General features: G+C 35.7%; 1 non-coding gene across 1 annotated transcript; it reads left to right on the forward strand.

The window, feature by feature from the left end:
- The first annotated feature begins 342 nt into the window (after positions 1–342).
- Positions 343–414, forward strand: Trnam-cau (transfer RNA methionine (anticodon CAU)). The gene has a single exon. It is a non-coding gene; the product is annotated as a tRNA-Met (tRNA).
- The last annotated feature ends 20,137 nt before the right edge of the window (positions 415–20,551 follow it).

Below are 20,551 nucleotides of genomic sequence, written 5' to 3' on the forward strand. Positions count from 1 at the left end.
TCTATGTAGGATCTGCGACATTAGCACCGCGGCCGCGGGACTTCTTTAGTTTTCATTTTTGTAATAAAGCTGCTAGTGTCGTATTTGTATATGAAAGCTATCACGATCAATTTAGTTAATAATTATTATTTTAAAATTCGAATAAGTATTACTAAAGTGTTTATCTTACGTCCTTAATGATAAGCGATGTGAGCGTATTCATTTTATCTAGTTGATACGTATTATGATACGAAGTACTGTTATTTTAGATAAAATACCTAATCCGATCACAGGCAGCTCTGTGCTTGTTGGCCAGCCATATGTGCAGGCTTTGGGTTGCTAATTTTCGTCACTGCTCCAACCAGCAGAGTGGCGCAGTGGAAGCGTGCTGGGCCCATAACCCAGAGGTCCGTGGATCGAAACCACGCTCTGCTAAAGAATAAATTATGTTTTTTTTTTGCATTTTATTTTTGTTACACGTGATAACTAGCTTTACAATTTTATTCATGAAAAGATTGTCTAACCTTACACGTGATGGACATTAAGCTCCCGGAAAATTACAGACAAATAAATAATTTCTTGTTATATTTAAGATTCAGAAAATATTTTAAAACCAGAAGCCAGACTGGCTTCTCTACTTCCTACCTTACACGAGAATTTTAAGCTCCCGGAAATCTACAGACATACAAATTCTTCCTTGTTGCGATTCGGATAATATTTTAAAATCAGAAGTAAAAATTCAATTTCGAGTTCTATCTGTTATCTCCAGACTATGTATCCAGGGGATTTCGGCCTACCTGTGTTTACTCTCTGGTATTTTATTACCCTGGCACCGACCTATAATAACATTTTATGATTTCGGTTCTCTATTTGTATAGGATTGCGTAACGAAATTCAGAGAAGTACAAGGTAACATTTGGTGGTATATGTATTGTATTATTGCGTTTGCGACGTCTATTGTGTTCGGATTCCGGCAATCCAGTTTTTGCGGGCTGACTGTGAAGCCGCCTGATTACGTCAGAATGGGTGTCATTACGAAATGTCTGCGACCACCCGCGACACACTGCCTAGCTGGTTCGAAAGTCATCTAAATAAGTAGCTATTTACATATTAATGGAGTTTTAATTTTAATTTGGACAATGTTGTTGCTCGAGACAATGTTTCTTTTTGAGGAAAAATTCTTAGCGTGACAATATAGGAGCATTGTTTAGGAGTTTCTTATTAAAGTAAAAAGCAGTCTGATTAACTAATTCAGGGAATAACTTATTGAATAACAGGTTACATACAGTGCGAGCAAGATGACATTCCATTAAGCTTGGCTATTGTTATGTGACAATTGAGTTACCACTGTATTTAGCTATGTAATTATAATTACAATAATGAACGCCAATTCAAGCAAGTCCAATTATATTTCCTTGCAGGCCCTAGGTATAGGTAATGCAATAGACACTTACATAATAAGAAAATATAACAATCTTTTATATGAATAAAATCAAGTGCTGTTCGTTTGTCTCGTTAAAACTCGAGAACGGCGGAGCCGATTTAGCTGAGTTTGATTCCTTTTAAAATATTAGTTGTAGTCCAGGAAAGATATAAACTGTGAGAAAACACTACAGACACACAGAATAAATAATATAGACATATGTTCTGGCTACCCGTGCGAAGCTGGGGCGGGTCGCTAGTATTATATAAATACTTACAATATTTGAGTGTAGACTGATATCTTTAAGTTTAAATAATAAGACTCTAGGATCACTATATCATTACCGTCAACTGAAGGAGTAACAGACTGACAGACTAATAATTTCAAATGAAATTGTAAGAAGGCCGATTACGTGGGCATTATCGACAAGAAATGCCCTCTGGATCGCGTCGTTGGGGGTAAGAATTAGCGAGGCCCGCCGACCCACTGCCATTCTCATCGGATCGTTGGTGGCCTTCGGTGAGGCTATTCCAAATATTCTACAAATTGCAGGCGCGTTGTCGCCGCGGTCACGACAAAGACAGCGTAGATGTGGCCAGATCGATTCTTCGGCGAACCGATTGGTTTCACGATATTGTGTCTCGCAGGCTCGGTGGATGTATCCGCAATATTAGAGGATTTACTTGTGTGCTCATATTTCAGGATTAGTTCGGATAACAAATAGTTGAATATACCGCATACCGCATGATTGCTAGTCAGCTCATAAAACCTTGATATGGCATCAAATTTTACTCATCCTTTCGCATTTAATATCAAATAAAAGTTACTGAGCAATACGGGAAACAAAGTCCAAAGTTTGTGAATTTGCGTTCTAATAAATAAGCACAACAGCGCCGGACGAAAGCGAAATATTTCAATGACAAATGGTTTTATCCTCTCTAAGCTTTCTTGATAAATTTGCTAAGAATTTATTTAATTTTCTCCATACAGACGCCAGCGTTGTTTTCTTTGAAATATGGTCCTGTCGAAATTTCTTGGAAATAATTGGCCCAAATTTTTCAAGAATCACATTTCGACGAGCTGTCATCCTTTAGGAAGCTACTCCTTATTGTAGTCTGTAAATAATTGGAGAGAACAGGCAGATTTCTGGAATATAATACTCAGAAACCGTGACCGAAAAATAAGTCTAGGATTGTTTCATTTCGAAAAAAAAATATAAAAGTCACTCATTTATTATAACTAGCTTATTTATTAGGTAGTACATTGAATCTACATACAAAAGTTGGAGGACTTGAACTTAAGAACTCAAACAACCTCAGAAATACTTGCAGAAATTAATGCTATTGGTATACTCTCCAAGGAATCCTAGACACAGCTTCATCGGTGTCTAAAAAACGATGGCTGATGGAAGTTTTCAATAGCACAGGATCGGAATAAATCAAATAACTCCAGTGGATTCGCTGTCGCTGGCAAATGTGTCTCCATTCATGACGGCATACCGCCTCTGGAAACCGTGGAGATGCTCCTTCGTCACAGAGCTACATTTTAAATGACTGCTTTTAAATTTTAATGATGATTCCTTAGAGACTTAAACGGGTTGTTATTTAGTTTGGGAATATTTAGTCGGGTTTTGTACAGAGGAGTTGTTGGTGGCGTTAGTTAATCAACTGCTTAGGTGATATAAATGACGATACAGATAATTATAATACACTGCCAAGCTTTAAAGATATTTTCGCCTTCATATTATTATGTTATTATATCTTTTCAATCTTACATGTATCAATAAATACATCTCGTGTTTCACCAAGCACAAAAGCTAGGAGTTTAAAATATCTACAAGTTATTTTATTCGAAAGTTTGTTATAATCCGTCAAAAGAGATGTAAACAGACTTACCAGATTTGCTAAATTTTACAGTATACTCTACAATCAATTTTGTAATTGGTTGGTTAAACAATGAGATTACGTCCTAAGCTATTTTGAGAACAAAGTTTACCTTACCTTTTTATGCTGTGGGTTCTACGAATCTGATTTCTATAACATGAACTTCAAACATTATCTGAAAATCATGTTGCTTTTTACCTTTAAAAAAAATAACTTTGTTTTAACAAAACTCAGTCTAGTGTTTTCATTGGTTGATATTTAAACAGCTGCATGGCAAGAGTATTTTCAGACAAGCATATTTCAGCAGCATCAGTTTGAGATGATCATATTTATTACATAGATAACCTATACAGACTGATATTAATTTTAACTTAGTATATCAATCCAAAAATAATTATAACGATGTCGACTCCACGATTATTCCAATGACAGACACAGACAGGTTTGAGCAAAAATAGTCACGTCGCGATCAGTACGTACGGTCGGACAATGCATTCATTATTGAGATGCAACCGGCGCCCAGCACAGATGTGCAGTTACTCGGCTGAAAACTAGAAACAGAAAAACGGCGCGGCTTGAACGAGGCTTCGAAATCGGCTTATAGCTTAATTTAACGACACATGTCATATTAAAGTGTGAATCATTCAATTGAAACAAATATAGCTGAGTGGATTTTTCTTATTGTGGTAGTATTTAGTATGTTTACTTCATCTATACTTATAATAAATCTGTAGAGAGGTCAATTCTGTACATTAAATATTTTTTTCAAAATAACTATCAGGGGTGATAAGTGATCGATACTGATGCCAAAAATGCAATCAGTAAAATTTTTGTCTGTCTGTCTGTCTGTCTGTCTGTCTGTCTGTCTGTCTGTCTGTCTGTCTGTCTGTATGTTCCTTATAGAAACAAAAACTACTAGACGGATTTTAATGAAACTTGGTATAATTATTCCTCACACTCCTGGACAGGCTATAGTATACTTTTCATCACGCTACAATCAATAGGAGCAGAGTAGTGAAGGGAAATCCTTTTGTATGAAAAATCTAAACCACTCAAGTTAGACGTTTGAAATTTGGCATGCAGGTACCCTAGATACCGTAGAGGTGCACTAAGAAAGGAATTCCCGAAATTCCTACGGGAACGGGAATTAGCGGGAAAATCCTTTTGTATGAAAAATCTAAACCACTCAAGTTAGACGTTTGAAATTTGGCATGCAGGTACCTTAGATACCGTAAAGGTGCACTAAGAAAGGAATTCCCAAAATTCTTACGGGAACGGGAATTAGCGGGAAAATCCTTTTGTATGAAAAATCTAAACCACTTAAGTTAGACGTTTGAAATTTGGCATGCAGATACCTTAGGTACCGTAGAGGTGCACTAAGAAAGGAATTCCCAAAATTCTTACGGGAACGGGAATTAGCGGGAAAATCCTTTTGTATGAAAAATCTAAACCAATCAAGTTAGACGTTTGAAATTTGTCATGCAGGTACCTTAGATACCGTAAAGGTGCACTAAGAAAGGAATTCCCGAAATTCCCACGGGAAAAATCTAAACCGCTTAAGTTAGACGCTTGAAATTTGGCATGCATGTACCTTAGTTAACTTAAAGCTTAGTTGCAACAGGATATTGCAAAATTCCCACGGAAACGGGAGTTAGCGGGAAAAAAACATTTGTATGAAAAAATCGAAACCGCGTAAGATAGATGTTTTCAATTCAATTCAATTAAATTATTTATTACGTACATTCCATTTAGTACAATGGGGTGTTACATAGGCATAGGAACTAAAACATGGACCCTGTAGGGCACAGCAACGTTGAAGGGAAGAGAGGAAGTGTGTATTAAAGTTAAAACTCAATGAACAATCAATTAAAAAAAAATCAATTCAATCAATTGATTCAATCTAGCATGCATGCATACCTTAGTAAATATAAAGTTTATTTTTGGCTGTATTTTGAAAAATGGGAGTTATGGAAAAAAATTGTATGAAAAAATCTAAACTGCATAAGTATGCACTCCCACACACACAAAGATCTCTCTCTTATATAACACGCCACGCGGACGAAGTCGCGGGCAAAAGCTAGTTTCTACTAGGTATCTTATAAGTAGACAATAGGATGGGTCTAAATACTCGAAGTTGATTATGAAGAGATACCTGTGTTGTGATAGATAATTATAATATATTATACCAACTTACTTAGTTGGTTCATATATGTCATACATTTAGAGACAGCATAATGTTGAATGAATTACTTGTAAGAAAACCAACAAACAACATTCTTGACAACATTTATAATAGCGTTTACAATGGCAGAGATCATTGAAAATCATATGGTACAGGTGTCTAACTATTCTCACGTGTCGTTAGTGCCGTGTGAATCACCTATTCTCTTTTCATAGACACCGTTACATAGATCATTAGATACCTAATTGTTTTAGAACAATACGTGGGTAAAGTTACGTTCTATAGAAGTTGTAAGGTGGAGCTATGATTAATAAGAAATTACTTAAGCTCTTTGACACTTCCTACTCTAGTAAAATGAGAATATTACGCACTTGTGTGGAATAATATTGCAAATACAATTCAATCGTTACATCTCACGTTATTCCCTCATATTAGTCTTTTATGAAAGTAATTTATTCACGACCAATTCCGGTCACGTTTCCCCAAATCATTTTCTTTATCTGGCGTTAATATAAAGCCGTTCTATCGCGCTGCGTTGTAAAACGAAATAATAGTCAAAGTTCAGCATTCAAAGACCAAAATAGTATTGGACTCTATTCAAAACTCTTTGGAATTACTACGCTATTTGTTGCCATCGCCCATTCAGTAAGTCAACGCGTCTTGTAATTTGTTACGAGTGGAATTCGACAGATATTAGTTGGGCATAAATTTCGGGGTGTCGACGGCTAAGGTCTCTGTTTACATATTTCTCCGAAGAATTCATGTGATTCTAACAGTTTAAAAGTGGACGCAGTTTTTCGCTGAAAAACTTATTTCGGTGAATACTTGACGTAGATAAACATTTCACGATTAACCCTTTCAATTAAGCCCAAACGAATGAATCCTATTTCCAATCTATTCTTTGTTATTTGAAATTTACATACTTAAGTAACAAACTTGTATAATAATAGTCACCTTTCTATTGATTCTTGCTGGATTATACGTAGTTACAAGAATTATTATTGCCACATATTTGTAATTATAGGAATAATATCATATCGGAAATAGTAGTTATTTCTTATTCGTGTTAATGGTTATGATATATTATATCAGTAACTACATTATATTTTGATGTTTTCATTACCTAATAACTGTAACTTTTTTATATAAGCGAGTTCTATTAATTATGTTTTTCATGTGATTTGTCGTGATAATACGTGGGAGAGCCAGCTCTCTTCAGCTCTTCTGCGTCTTATAATGGTAACACAGTATTTCTAATATCGCGTCGGTTTCAAATCGGTAATTCCACAGAGACTTGAGTAGCTGGCCGCTCGCCTGTGAAGAGTCTTCAATATACAATACGGTGCGGGTTCTAGATACTAGGTCTTGGAGGGTGTCCTGATAGGTACATACATAAACAAGCGCCCGTATTCCTTAGTCAGGCAAATCCGAAAGTAATGAGAAGATGACGTGTACTTAGCCACTTTTGATTCGTAATCTTCAGGCGAATTTAAAAAAAAGCACTTAGATATTACTACACTTACGATTTACTTAAAAAAACCGACTGTTGCTTTTTGTCTCATATCGTTCAGAAAGGAGCTATTGTTCGGCTTGTAACCAACATAACGTCTTATATTGAATCTTCTATATCGAAGCACGGAAGCGATATTACACGCGCACTGGGTTTTTATAGGACTTCTCTCATTTTATGTGAAGCACGTGGTTCAGACCAGCCGTAAACAGAAACAGGAAATAAAGTTACAATGAGTTCATATTCTGCTTGTTGAGGCCCGCATTTGATCTTATAAGGCCGTAGTAGCCAGTTGGAAGACCGCCTTGACTCTCATTGTGAAGTGGTAAGTTCAAATCCGCTCCGGCTTAAGCAAAAGTGTTTCGAATTTATGTTTGGATCATAAATTTTTATTTTTATTATTTTTTTTTTGGGTATACCATGGGTATATACATAAAACTTTAATTATACTTAAAGTAAAATTATAGGAAATTGAATGAATTTATATAATACACGTAATTTTATATTTAAAGTTGGTAAGGGTTTCGTGGAAGATGTCGATGTTATTTGTACATGCTTCGTTATACGTTAGGATACAACGAACGGTTTAATGGAGAGTATTTGCCAACATTAGTGCGATATCGGGAGATGTGCAAACTGTTGCGAATAGGGAACCGTGGAGGCTTTCTAGGCACCGCTAAGCCAATCTGAGACAAAATATTATAAATGATTGTCACGGGCTCTGTGTTGAAGGAAAACCTTGTGAACTTCTAGAGAAATGCATTTGGATATGTATTGTGACCTAACCTAACCTCACGATAGGGAGATTGTTATAAGATTCGGTGTTGTAAACTTCATAATATTCAAATTGAATCACATACATTGATAATATAACCTCAAGGATATATTTCCAATTGGGTAAATCAAAGCTACATCTATTGCAAGATGATCTAGGTATCCACGCTTCATCGAGCTGTCTGCGAGAAAAGTATGATAGATGGGAGGTAATTACCAAAGTTTTAGATATTCAATTACAGTTATATGTATAGTACCATTACCTTTCGTCATATACTCTATTATACTACGTTAAACAGGGGGTCTATAAAGGCTACATCAATTGAATCAATCAATAATACTTTATTGCACAACAACATATGTATATAAAGGATATAAACATACGAATAAACATAAGCACAATAGGCGACCTTATTGCTAAACAGCAATTTCTGCCAGGCAACCTTAGGGTGAAAGAAGATTATTCATTGTATTATTTATTCAATTATTCACCTTAAAAAGCAATATTACTATTTGACATTTGTTGACATGGCGCTCTTACTTTTCTTTTTTATATGGGCAAATGTTAAATTGCAAATTTATTTTAAGGTGAAGTGCTTTATTGTGGCCTGTTTAGGTACCTACTATAATGATCTTGTAATGGACGTGAAACTACAACACTTCAAGCGTTATAAGAACCAATTTATTTAATGAAACGTACCAAAACTGTATTGAGAATACATTGTTAAGGGACGAGCTTATAGTTTCGCACGCCATTTAAATCCGCATTTACTCCGCTGCAGCGTGCAACTGACATTTTACACATTAATTACGTTGAAAAGGAAAACCACTAGCGCTAAACAAAAGGTAATATACATTCCGCTTAATCTGATTCGTATTATTGCAGTCGTAACGCAACATTCCCTACGATTTATTGCAAAAGAGCTGTTAAGAAAGTACTTTACTTCGAAGACGGCATCTTGCACTGAATCGGCAAAATGAAGCGTTAGAATGTTTTAAAGTAAAATGATTTATCGAGTACGCCCCGACTTAAGAGCGCTTTGATGCTTACGCGAACTTACTTCGTGCAAAATGGAATTCTAGTTTCACACGCAACAAATGTACTCATTATCTGATGAACTTTGCGAAGCGTGCCGGTAAGTGTACAGAATAATTATGACTGCAGAGAAAAGCTGTAAATTGCGCTTATGTCACTTTTGACGTAGTATGTATGCACTACTTAGTAGGTACTTACTTAAACAGCCTATATACGTCCCACTGCTGGGCACAGGCCTCCCCTCAATCAACCGGAGGGGGTATGAAGCATACTCCACCACGCTGCTCCATTGCGGATTGGTGGAGGTTTTTTTACGGCTAATAGCCGGAACCAACGGCCCTCCGAAGCACAGAATCATCTTACTTTTTCAGACAATCAGGTGATTCAAGCCTGAAAAGTCCTTACCAAACAAAGGACAGTCTGTGAGACTGTCCTTTCCTTGTCCTTTTTTTTAAGTGTTTTCGACAGTGAGCCTAACGCTCTAACCACTAGACCACGGAGGCTGTTACTTGGTAGGTAACGACAGTTTTATTATAATCGAGGGATTTCGTTTTGAATTATATAAATGATTATAGTACTACTTATATTGTTTGATTGACTTGCACGAATCGGAATATAATAAGTCCAAAATTAACAGATGATAAAATTACAAACCTTTATCATACCTTTGTTACACACCCACATCCATAAAAGTTACTAGCTAAATAAACACATAATTAAAATAGATTGCAAAACATTTTTTTTTACAGATTCGTGTTTGTTCACAATTACAGATGCAGCCTAAAACGGAACACGCTTACCTACCTAGTTCGTCAATTTGAAACTCATTCAGAGCTCCGTAACATTTTACTAAAAGATTGTGCAGTGCAGGTACTGGCTCCAGTACAAATTAGAGCAGTATTCGCACTATTCCATTCCTTGCAAATTGACATCCGCCTCTGGGACCCATTACTCTGTGTCCCCTGCGTGTCGTCGCGGCTCGATTCGCGATCGAAACGCGCAATGGATGAGAACCTGGATCGCCCGCAAAATTCCCGGCAACCGCAGATATCATTACGATGATTGCCCATCATGCCGTTAATTACTTTGTTCTTCAAAAAGTAAAAATGGAGGTTTCTTTGAAAGGCATGAAAGGATATGAACAACCAGATGCCTTTATTTATAAATTATCATGCATTTGCGGAATATTCAGCAACTTAGCTAAAAGTGAAATTCATAACAGGACTACCGCTCTTCAGAAAAAGATGAAAAATAAATATTTAGATCTAGTTAGGTTAGGTTATTAATGCAAATTGGAGCACTGTTATTTGCATTTTTTACCATTCGCCTGCCATGACGTGTAAGAGGTGCAATCCACAACCCCAGATAGCATGGACTTCTCAAATACACGTTTGATTTTGTTAACAACATTACATTAGGTTTTACAGCCGTGTACGGTCACGAGTACTAATATGTACATGTACACTTTCTGAAACCATGTCACATTGCCTTTTTTGACAAATTAAACCATAAGTATCATTAATTGTCTGATATGATGTGCGACAGGGTTCTAAAGTGGGTACATGATATTGCTCGTGACTGTACACCACGAACAGGTGAGATAGACATTGATCCGTAAAAGTAATGGTTGGGAGGCAAACGAAAGTCCATTCTTTAGTGAGGTAGTGTTTGGTTGCTCCATCATGGTGTTTTAGTAAGAGGACCATTAATGTTAAAAAATGACTAGTCTTTTATATTGGTTTAACTACAAATACTATTTATTTCAAAGTTAAAAAACTTAGCGTAAGACAAATGTAAAACTGTATAAAATTTTAAAGAAGACATTATTATAACAGTTACAACAAAGAGTAATTTTTCATTTAAAAAAACAATGGTACTTTCACAAAATTTTCTTTTTGCGACCAGTTCCAGCGCCATTTGAATAAGTTTCAATATTACGAGTATCTGTGCAGCGTTCCATTACTTTTCAGAATAAGTTTTTTAACGAATGTAATTTGCATTCACAGTGAAACTCTATTCGAAACATAGTAGAGTTGTTGTTCACTTTTTGTGTGACCATTATTTTTGCAACTGTGGGAATGGCGAAACAAGCAAAAATCTCCAAAAGCCTATTATCAAACCGCTCAGGGGCGCTTAGAATTAGATCAGGAGCGAAATTCTAAAAACTTCATAATGATGTTAAGTCCACCAAAACATGCACTTCGAATGGAAATTATGCGGAATTACGAAAATTTGCCCCAATTATCGTTGGAGATGGTTGCTTTTCTGCCGGCGGTGGCGAAACACTTAACTGTGCCCGTGGGCTGATCTGCTCGCGTGACAGAAGCAAAATATTAATAATTATTATAAATAATTACGGACGATCAGAATTTCCAGAGTCCACAATCTTGTTTTTTCAAGCGAGAATCGTTTATTTTAAAAGAAATTAAAATAAAATTAGAGCGGCTCTTAAGTGCGCGCAGTACGAAAATATTTTGAGCATAAGCATTAATTACAAACCTTTTCGACCGAGCCTTCGCGGAATATGCAACATAAAATTTTAATTTACTTGGAATATTAAGGTATCGTCTGACACAAAGTACGCCGTTTTATAAGTGATATCTACTTATTTGTCCAACGAATGTATTCCTCGAAATTAACAATGGCTAGGTGTTATTAGAAAGTCAATAAACAGAATTTATAACATCAATCCGTGTGAATGTGAATATGAAACTGATACCACCTGTACAGATAATCAAAATAGATGGAGCGTAATCAAAGCTTACCTTTAATGTAATAAAATATCTATTTTCGATATGTGTCAACATTATAAGATATTCTTATTTCATATTTGTGTGGTCTACGAATCATAAGACGAGGATTTATTTACAAGTGCCGGCCGAGGCGGTCGTACGGGGATTATGGACCCGTCTCAAATTTTAAAAGAGAAAAAGTTTAATGTAAAGATCACTGACAAATTTGTAACAGAACAATGAATCGGATATTAAAGTATCTCCTTTCATGACACGGGCGAGCGGATGGGATTCTAAGGCTATGCACTCTGTGGTGCAATACACTGCAAAACAAAACATTTCTTCATCATTTGAGGCGATTATTACATGCATAATCGGCAAATTATGCATACGAACGCAAATCCTCAAAATTCCAAAAAACAAATCGTCAATTTAGGTAATATGATCAGCGAATTAAGATAAAAGAATAATAATGGTATCATTTATTATGAATTCAACGTAAAATAAACCAAGAATTCCATTCTAGAAATATATCTATGGTTTTCTATGTCAGTAAAATATTAAAATGTGTTATTTAAAAATACTTAATATTGTAATAATGTACGTGTCAATATACAACATAGACAAGTTTATATTATCAATTCCATTGAGTTTTGCAATTATATGCTCCAAGCCTTAAGCCACATGGCTTAGTGCTATTATTATCTTCTTCTATAATCAGACCTTGCAAAATCCCGGGTGCGTGCCGCTCAGCAGTCTCCTATTAGATTACCGTCGCGACAGTACCACTTACTCGTGCTAAACTATCGACATTCACCAAACCCGCATCGCTCATCGCTCCGCTAATGCTCAGTACACACGCGATACCTCCTTGCGAACCTCTCTCAGTGTTAATGTATCCGCCTGCTTGTATCAAGTTACTACCAAAGGCGTGGGCATTGACATGTCCAGCTTGTTTTGTTCTGTTCACAGCAAAGGTTGGCTTTCTACGCTCATTGACGTGACGTCCCCGCTTGAGTTACGTTAAACTTTATAGAAGACGCTTGTCAAATGTCAACTCGAAGCCGTTACAAAGTCCCGGACAATAAATTCGGTGTTGGAAAAATAGACGACAATTTTTGGTTCAACTTTGTACCGTTTGGATGCACATTTTGCTCCAATCGTACAAGTACATTGCCTTTGTCTTGTACGCAATCAATTTTTTGTTTTAATTTATTCGCGTATTCAAATTAATGCAGTCGTAATTTCAGAGTACATCTGAGTGTTTCCACGTAAAATGTCGTTGCGTTGAAAAATAATGACAGCGCGTTGAGAATGCGTCATGCTGGGCGTACACGACCCTTCATCGGATTATTAAGATGTTAGAGTTGAACATTCACCGGGTTGTCTCTCATTGTTGACTGAGCGAAGATAATGCCAACCGATAATCGGAACATCCGAACTTGGACGACTCATTTAATGCTTGTCGGGTTGAATAATCTGCAATTCCAATGGCTATAATTAATTTTGCGGATTGTTGTTCTCAGTTGTACGAGTCACCCTTTACCTTATAAAATTGAATTTGTTCTTGGTATTATTAGTTTAGTTTTATACTTAAATTTTTATTTAGTTCATTTATATTTTAACTCATGAGAATTCTTGATGGTTTTGTTGAGTTATTTAGATGGAAGTTACAAAAATAATGTTAGGTACACAACATATTTTCTCAGGTCAGTTTTGCTTAGGTACGCAGAAATAATATTTTATTATGATAAATAGCTTAAAAAAACAAACCATCCAATCTATACCATCTTTACGATACACATTAAACTACCTGAAGCAACCCAATGCAGCATTACATTATTCATAGTCTGTCCATGCATTACTTTTATAACAACATCAGAGAAAACCCTTTTATGACGTAATAAAGAAAATAATCATGTTTTATACTACCATGCATCATTTATGAGGTGATAAGGGCAAGGAACTTTGACTGAACTATAGCTCCGTTACCATCATATTGTCCGTGAGACTGTACTAGACATACTACCACAATCCTATCCATACTAATATTATAAATGGGAAAGTGTATGTGTGTGTCTGTATGTTTATTTGTCCGTCTTCCACGGCAAAACGGAACGACGAATTGACGTCTTTTCGTCTTTTTGTCTTTTTCTAGTCCCCACTTCCCTAAAATGGGGGGTGGAAATTTATATGGAGCATTCCACAATTTTCAATGTAGAAAGCTAAAAATTTGTACCTATGCGGACTATTTGACTAACAAAAAAATCGTTCTTATTTTTTCTGGAATTCTGCCATCAACCCCTTCCAAGAGTGGGTGAAATTTTATATAGGACTTTTCGCAGTTTTCAAGGTAGGACGTTAAAAATTGGTACATTAGGAAAGGGGAACCGTGTTACCCCGAATTTAACGCGAGCGAAACCGCGAACAAAAGCTAGTTGGTTTATAAAGAAGCTTTACTATAATCACAATAGTGCCTAGATAGAGCCACAAAGCATGTTGACAATGTTAACACTATAGAATATACATTCCTATATTATGTAGATGTAAATATGACCGTGGTTTAAAGTGATTCACGACATGACTTGAAGCGTAATGGTTTTATTATAATTATTTTTTACTACTGTAATAATAGGTAAAATATAAACAGTTTACGCACGTTCTATTATTAGGCACAGACCTAATATCAACTGGAGTGGAATGTCATATATTTGTTAATATTATACAGGGTGTTAGTGACATCGTAACGAAAACTTTGAGGGATGATTCAGACCATGATTCTGAGTTGATATCAAGTGGAATTTTCCGTCGCAAAAGTATGGATAGGCAAATAAATAACAAAAAAACACAAAAAAATTCATGAATTTATTGACAAGAAATTCCACTTACACCCCTTACAAGTACATACGTACTTGTAAGGGGTGTAAGTGACATCGTAACGAATACTGAGAGGGATGATTCAGCTGATTATTCTGAGTTAATATCAAGTGGAATTTTTCATCGCAAAAGTACATATAGAATTGAAAATAATTTTAAAAAACTAAAAAAAATACATGATTTTTGCGACGGAAAAATCCACTTCATATCGACTCAGAATCATGGTCTGACTCATCCCTCAAAGTTTTCGTTACGATGTCACTAACACCCTGTATATAAATATGCAGTTGCTTCTTCTTATTCTAATTTATATTCAGTGACTGCAAATAGTATGACAAAACTTCTAAATAAGCTCTTTACTTTGCTGATATGAAAAATGAAGCAATTTATATACAAAAATCGCAGTCCAAATAGTTTAATAAATATAGAGTATTGTCAACTGGAACAGTATACATCACTTTACAAAATCCTCTGCTTACTTATTCAATAAACGTTTACAGTGTGGGAACGAAATATAACCCACTTTGTTCTAAAGAAACTACAACTATTTGTCAATGTGCATCCGTATTCTGTGAACTTTGTGCGGTGTACAGCCACAACTACAGAAGTTCAAGTCGTTGAAGCGGAGAATGTAAAAGATAAATTGCGTGAAGAAGAGAATTATCTGTTTGTTAACTTAAGTGTAAAAGTAAAAGAAAACATTAACGTTATCCGATTAGTTACAGATTTGTTTACAAATTTAGAGGTTCAATTAAAAGTCACTGCACGTTCAAAAATTTTTGACTTTTTGCCCAATAGTGGTGGGACCAATCCGTCTGCTTTACGACTAACATAAACAAATATGAGACACTCCATCATTCACATACCTTTATGTCGTGCCAACAAAAAAAGAGGACAACTTCGCAGCAACATTTTCTCCAAAAACACGATTACATTCAAATATTCTCGCATTTGGAGAGTCAGTATGACAAATCCTACACCATCATAAGGTTTTAGCCAAGCAAGAAACGCCTTCAAAAATTTACAGTAATACGGGCTTTCACAAACAAATGCCTTCTATTCGCAAAACAATTTCACGCCCTATTTTATCCACGAATTTTCTAGTTCCGCAATTGAATGTGTCCCGTAAACGCGCCAAGTCTTTTGTGTGTGGATTTTTTATAACGTACTATTTTAGTGTTTCTGTGGATAAATGACGTTCATTCTTTATTCAATTTAACATCGCAGTTGCCGGACAAGGAAATAGGAAAATTAAAGAGGAGAAAAACGATGGAAATAAGAATGAGTAAGACCAGCTGTTAACTAGCCGGAAGGACATGAATAATCTTGCAGCAATTTTGCTAGTTATGCAATTTTTTTTTTGCTTCGTGTATCAAGTTCGTAGAGAGCAAAAAGAGTAAGTATGGATCAGAGTAAATAAGTTCCGAAGGTGTGTTAACAGTGACAGAAATAAAAACAGTGTCTTGATGGGCGCAATAGGATCTGATAATATCAATACTGGTGTTGAATCCGACGCTTCTAGCTTCATTTTATTTCAATACGACGCAGTAAGCGGTAGATGTGCTCGGCGGGGCGCCACTCTGCGGCTAAGTGATTTTATTTGTGTCCACATTCCAATGTGTATCAAATTACGCGGCCCTGAGGCCAGCTGGTTGATCGATTGTCTACGGCGTTGCTAAAAGCACAACATTGACTCAAATAATTAACTCTGCTGGACGCGGGAACGATAAAATTACTCGCGTTTTTAAGGGGTCCTCTATGAAACTGATACTTACTACTATCTTCTTCTTACGATCTATTTCTTTAACGATAGTATCTATTTCATTACAGCTTTTAATTAGGTTCAGCTTTTATGGACTGTAAATTAGATGTGCTATTTAAATGTAGCTAGGATAATAAAATACAGTCTACTAATAAAGTTAGTAACAAATACTAGTAATAAGGAACATAAACATGAATATGTTTTATAGTTATTTCGGAGCCACTATCGGAAGTCTGTACAGATTGAATTCAATGACGAACACCGACGGTACAAAATTTCTATTTTTGTGTTATCGACCCAGAAATATCTTTATTTTATAAATTATCATATTTCTCTTTACTTAATTATAACTATAATGTAGCGTGGTTTAAGGATTACGCCTTCATTTAACAAAGCAAGATTATAAGTTACGTAACTGAACTCACAATTAGTTTTGCTACCTTATAAGCACACGCAAAGAAACCCCTTTGCACGATTAAGTATTTCCACTTAATAATTGTGATTATTTTTATGAAAAAATGGTGGCAATGATTGGTGAATACGTTTCATTGCGAGTGCTCAGTGGTTTTATGTAACTACTACTAGCTTTGTGAAGCTATTGCAAATGATTTATGAGACAGGGATTCTGTTGTTTGATATGACATGAAAAATGTCTGGAGGATGGACTTCTTTGTTCAATTAATTCAAACGTTTTATTGCTTGTTAAAAATCACAAAGACCCAGTCAAAACTGGTGTTGTAGGTATTCATCCCCTAGCAATATCCCGTTTTTCACAAGGTTTTTCACGACTGCCAGTCTGACCTTCCAATCCGCGAAGGGAAAACCAGCCCAATACAGGTTCGGTCACATGCCTCCGAAAATGCATTTATAGGGAATGTGGGTTTCTTCACGATGTTATCCTTCACCGCTGAGCGCGTGATAATCATTTATGATCCAAACATGAATTCGAAAATAAATTCGACAATCATTGAGTATATAGGTGGCCGCCTATTGTGCTTATGTTTTATTCGTATGTTTATGTCCTTTATATAATGTTCTTGTGCAATAAAGTATTATTGATTGATTGATAGGTATTATTTAATAAATAAATAATCATTAATTAAGAGTACCAACAGTATTATTACATATTTAAATTACAAATGATTATTATTCACTTGTGTATGCCATACAAATAGTCCAATAATATTCGTAACATTATTGGTAATACACTAAATTGTGAAATGTGCATTTCACGCCAACAATTTCGGTACAAATTTAAAACTACACCAGGGGCGTAAAATGGTAAATTTTGACAAAACGACGCTCCCGCAACCCTCAAATGGCCTCGATGTGTTAAATGACGCGAATCGGGATACAATAAAACAGTTGCGGGTGGCATGATGTTAACATTTGACATTTTTATAACCACTTTACGCGAATAAAGGCCGATGTTTTGCTTAATATCTCTTATTACACCATGTCGCGCGCCGCGTTTTGTTCTCTGGCATATAACATGGTGTAACTGCTTTTGTAGAACTAGGTACTAAATTATTCATTTCTTTAAGAACGAATATTAGAACACGATCACTCGTCTTATAATATTCTACGATCACTCGTCTTATAATATTCTTTAATTGTTTGATTCATTCGTATCTGGCTTTATTTATTTTAAATAATATATAACAGTAATTCTAATATATCAGAATTGTAGACTTATAAAATGAATACCTATTTTATTTCAACAGTACCCAAAGTCGAAAACTGTATCTAACGGTATGAGAAATTATTTATTGAACGTCAGAACGAATTTCTATCTAAACCGCGTCTTCGCAGAACAGAGCACTGCACAATATCCTTATATTCAAATACGGCTTGCTATTCTTTATGCAAATGCAGAAACGCGGGTAAACCCTATCCAGGAGTGTCACTCTCAGCTGCCGAATCGATTTGGAAGTTTATTCGGCCTGACAACGCGTGAAGCAGAGCTGAGCTCGAATCTATTCCACTCTGTACCTATAAGCTCCGTCTCGACTCCGAACACGCATTACCGTTCACGACGATTCGGAAAATGGGACGCAATCGCGCGTTCCAAATAAAATCCACCAAAAAATATTGCATTCGCATCGCTAGGTAACTAAACGTGATCGTCGTTGAATGTATTCTTTTATCCACTTTAAACGAAACGGCGAGATAAGAAAGTTCTCAACCTGTACTTTGAGATTGGTTACCTGACTTCTCATGAAAGGGTGAATACCCCAGCTCCGACGTGAAGTGTAAGTATTATGAAATTTCAAGAACTGAAAATATAGCGTAAACTTTAGCAGCCTTCACACACAAAGAAAGCTGACTTCTGTAATTTTCAGAAATGTTTCGCTGGAGAACCTTTGAGCTCGGTCCAACGTTTTACTCAGAATTTCTAAATTAGAAAACAGGACGGGTTGTAATTTCAAATCGGCCGCTTAGCGTTAATATCTTTTGTGATGTTGTACATTTAAATAAGTCGGTTGACGGTTGCGCTGTTAGAGATAGCATCGAAATTTATGTGGCAGGGTTGCGAAACGGTGACTGCGTACAATTGGATGTGACAGACAACGCGCGCCGTTTCCCAGAACAGTTCTCTGGAATACAACCGAGTGTTATGTGAATATTTTATAAAACAAACTGGACTGTCATGTACAGCACCTACACTTATATTAACATGCTAGCTCGACTACTCCGGAGACGGTATCAATTCCTTAACAGTTTTGACACTGTACAAAATAGAGGCATATTATTATCAAAGTTATATTCAGTTGAGTACTTCCTTTGCGGCGGAAAGTAAAAAAGAATACGAAAGAGCCCATTCCACTTACATGGATATCTGGTTTTAATAACCTTTAAACACAATCTCCAATTGATACTTCTTAAAATATCAAAAACTATATTATCATGTATAATGCAAATCAATCTTCGCACGTCGAGTTTATTTATTGGAAGTACCTAACAAATAATTATAATCAATATGTTACTATGATTATACTTCTTTGTATGCCTAAGTAGAGGTATATAAAATGTAGTGTATCTTCATTATTTCAACGTGTTGTTTTAATACCATGTTACCGCAACCGTAACAGACTGCAATATTTATTGACTGTATATTGGACAACGAATTTTTTACACCCGCAGTTAAAAACTTTATTGGTTCGCGTTAGTGATGTGGCGGATACGAGTGTTTCATAATTTGCTACTGAAAACAATAATATATTTATAAATGTAGACATGGAAAATCAAGCACCAATTTATTAGGTATACACAGAAGCTGACACAGAATTTCACTCATTTTAGTGTATTTTAAATTTTATCGAGTTTTCAATCAATCAATCAATCAATAATACTTTATTGCACAACGACATATACAAAGCACATAAACATACGAATAAAAACATAAGTACAATAGGCGGCCTTAGTTTTCTACAATTTATATTTCATTTCTACGCTTCTTTGCTCGTTTTCTTTAAGACTCGTTAATAAATTAATTGAACTTAGTTGTAAGTACAAATCATAACGAACGGAACACTCTTTACACTATACACAACCCACACGGGGTTGTGAGATGGATGAGCAACCTCATCAACCCTGGTGTCAGGGTTATTTTTGGCCCGCCAAATGTTCCTGACGTGACTCAAGTAACGAATACGTACTTACATCAGTAGTGTCTTCCAAAGCACGGAAAGTACACTATACTAACCATTTATGTAGGTATCCGATACCTTTGTTATTCTTTTTTAGTAACTTAAATAAAATTTTAGCGTTGTGAATCGCAAATATTAACATACAAAATGTAAAATATTTAGGTGCTTAGGTTACAGTAATCCTTTTCAAAAATATGTGTTCCACGCATTAATTCCACGTACCAACACTAGTCAGTACATTGTAGTGGCGGTGTAGTTTCGCACACATGTAAACCGTAGTCGTGAGGAGACCCAACCGTGCTTCCTAATTTCTGTCGGGTCTTTGCTCATTACACGGTTAAAAGCTTGTCTGGGTGGGCCCAGTCAACGACAGAGTTATTGGGAATTGTCGCTTCGGATATATTTAACGTGTAGACGTTGTAAGTGACGATATTGCCTTCTTGACTATTTATTTGCCTTTGATGTTCCTTCTGTGAGTATTTGTTGTTTTTGTTGATGCTATAATCACACGTTTCGTTTTTTAAAGGTACTGAGACTTATTCTTAAATACACATCGTGTATTTTGTTTTTAATTTTGTCTTGTTTTACCATTTTATACTTATTTTAGAAAAAATAAATTGTAATAGTATAAAGTAAGTACAATAAAAACAGGTGAATCGTTAAAATGAACGAGTTAAAGGTAGCATTAGAGGCTCCAACATTATGATAATAGATACAAACCTTTAGCAAGCTGTAATTTGTTT

The sequence above is a fragment of the Pectinophora gossypiella genome, chromosome 15 (genome assembly GCF_024362695.1).
Source record: "Pectinophora gossypiella chromosome 15, ilPecGoss1.1, whole genome shotgun sequence".
Taxonomy (NCBI): domain Eukaryota; kingdom Metazoa; phylum Arthropoda; class Insecta; order Lepidoptera; family Gelechiidae; genus Pectinophora; species Pectinophora gossypiella.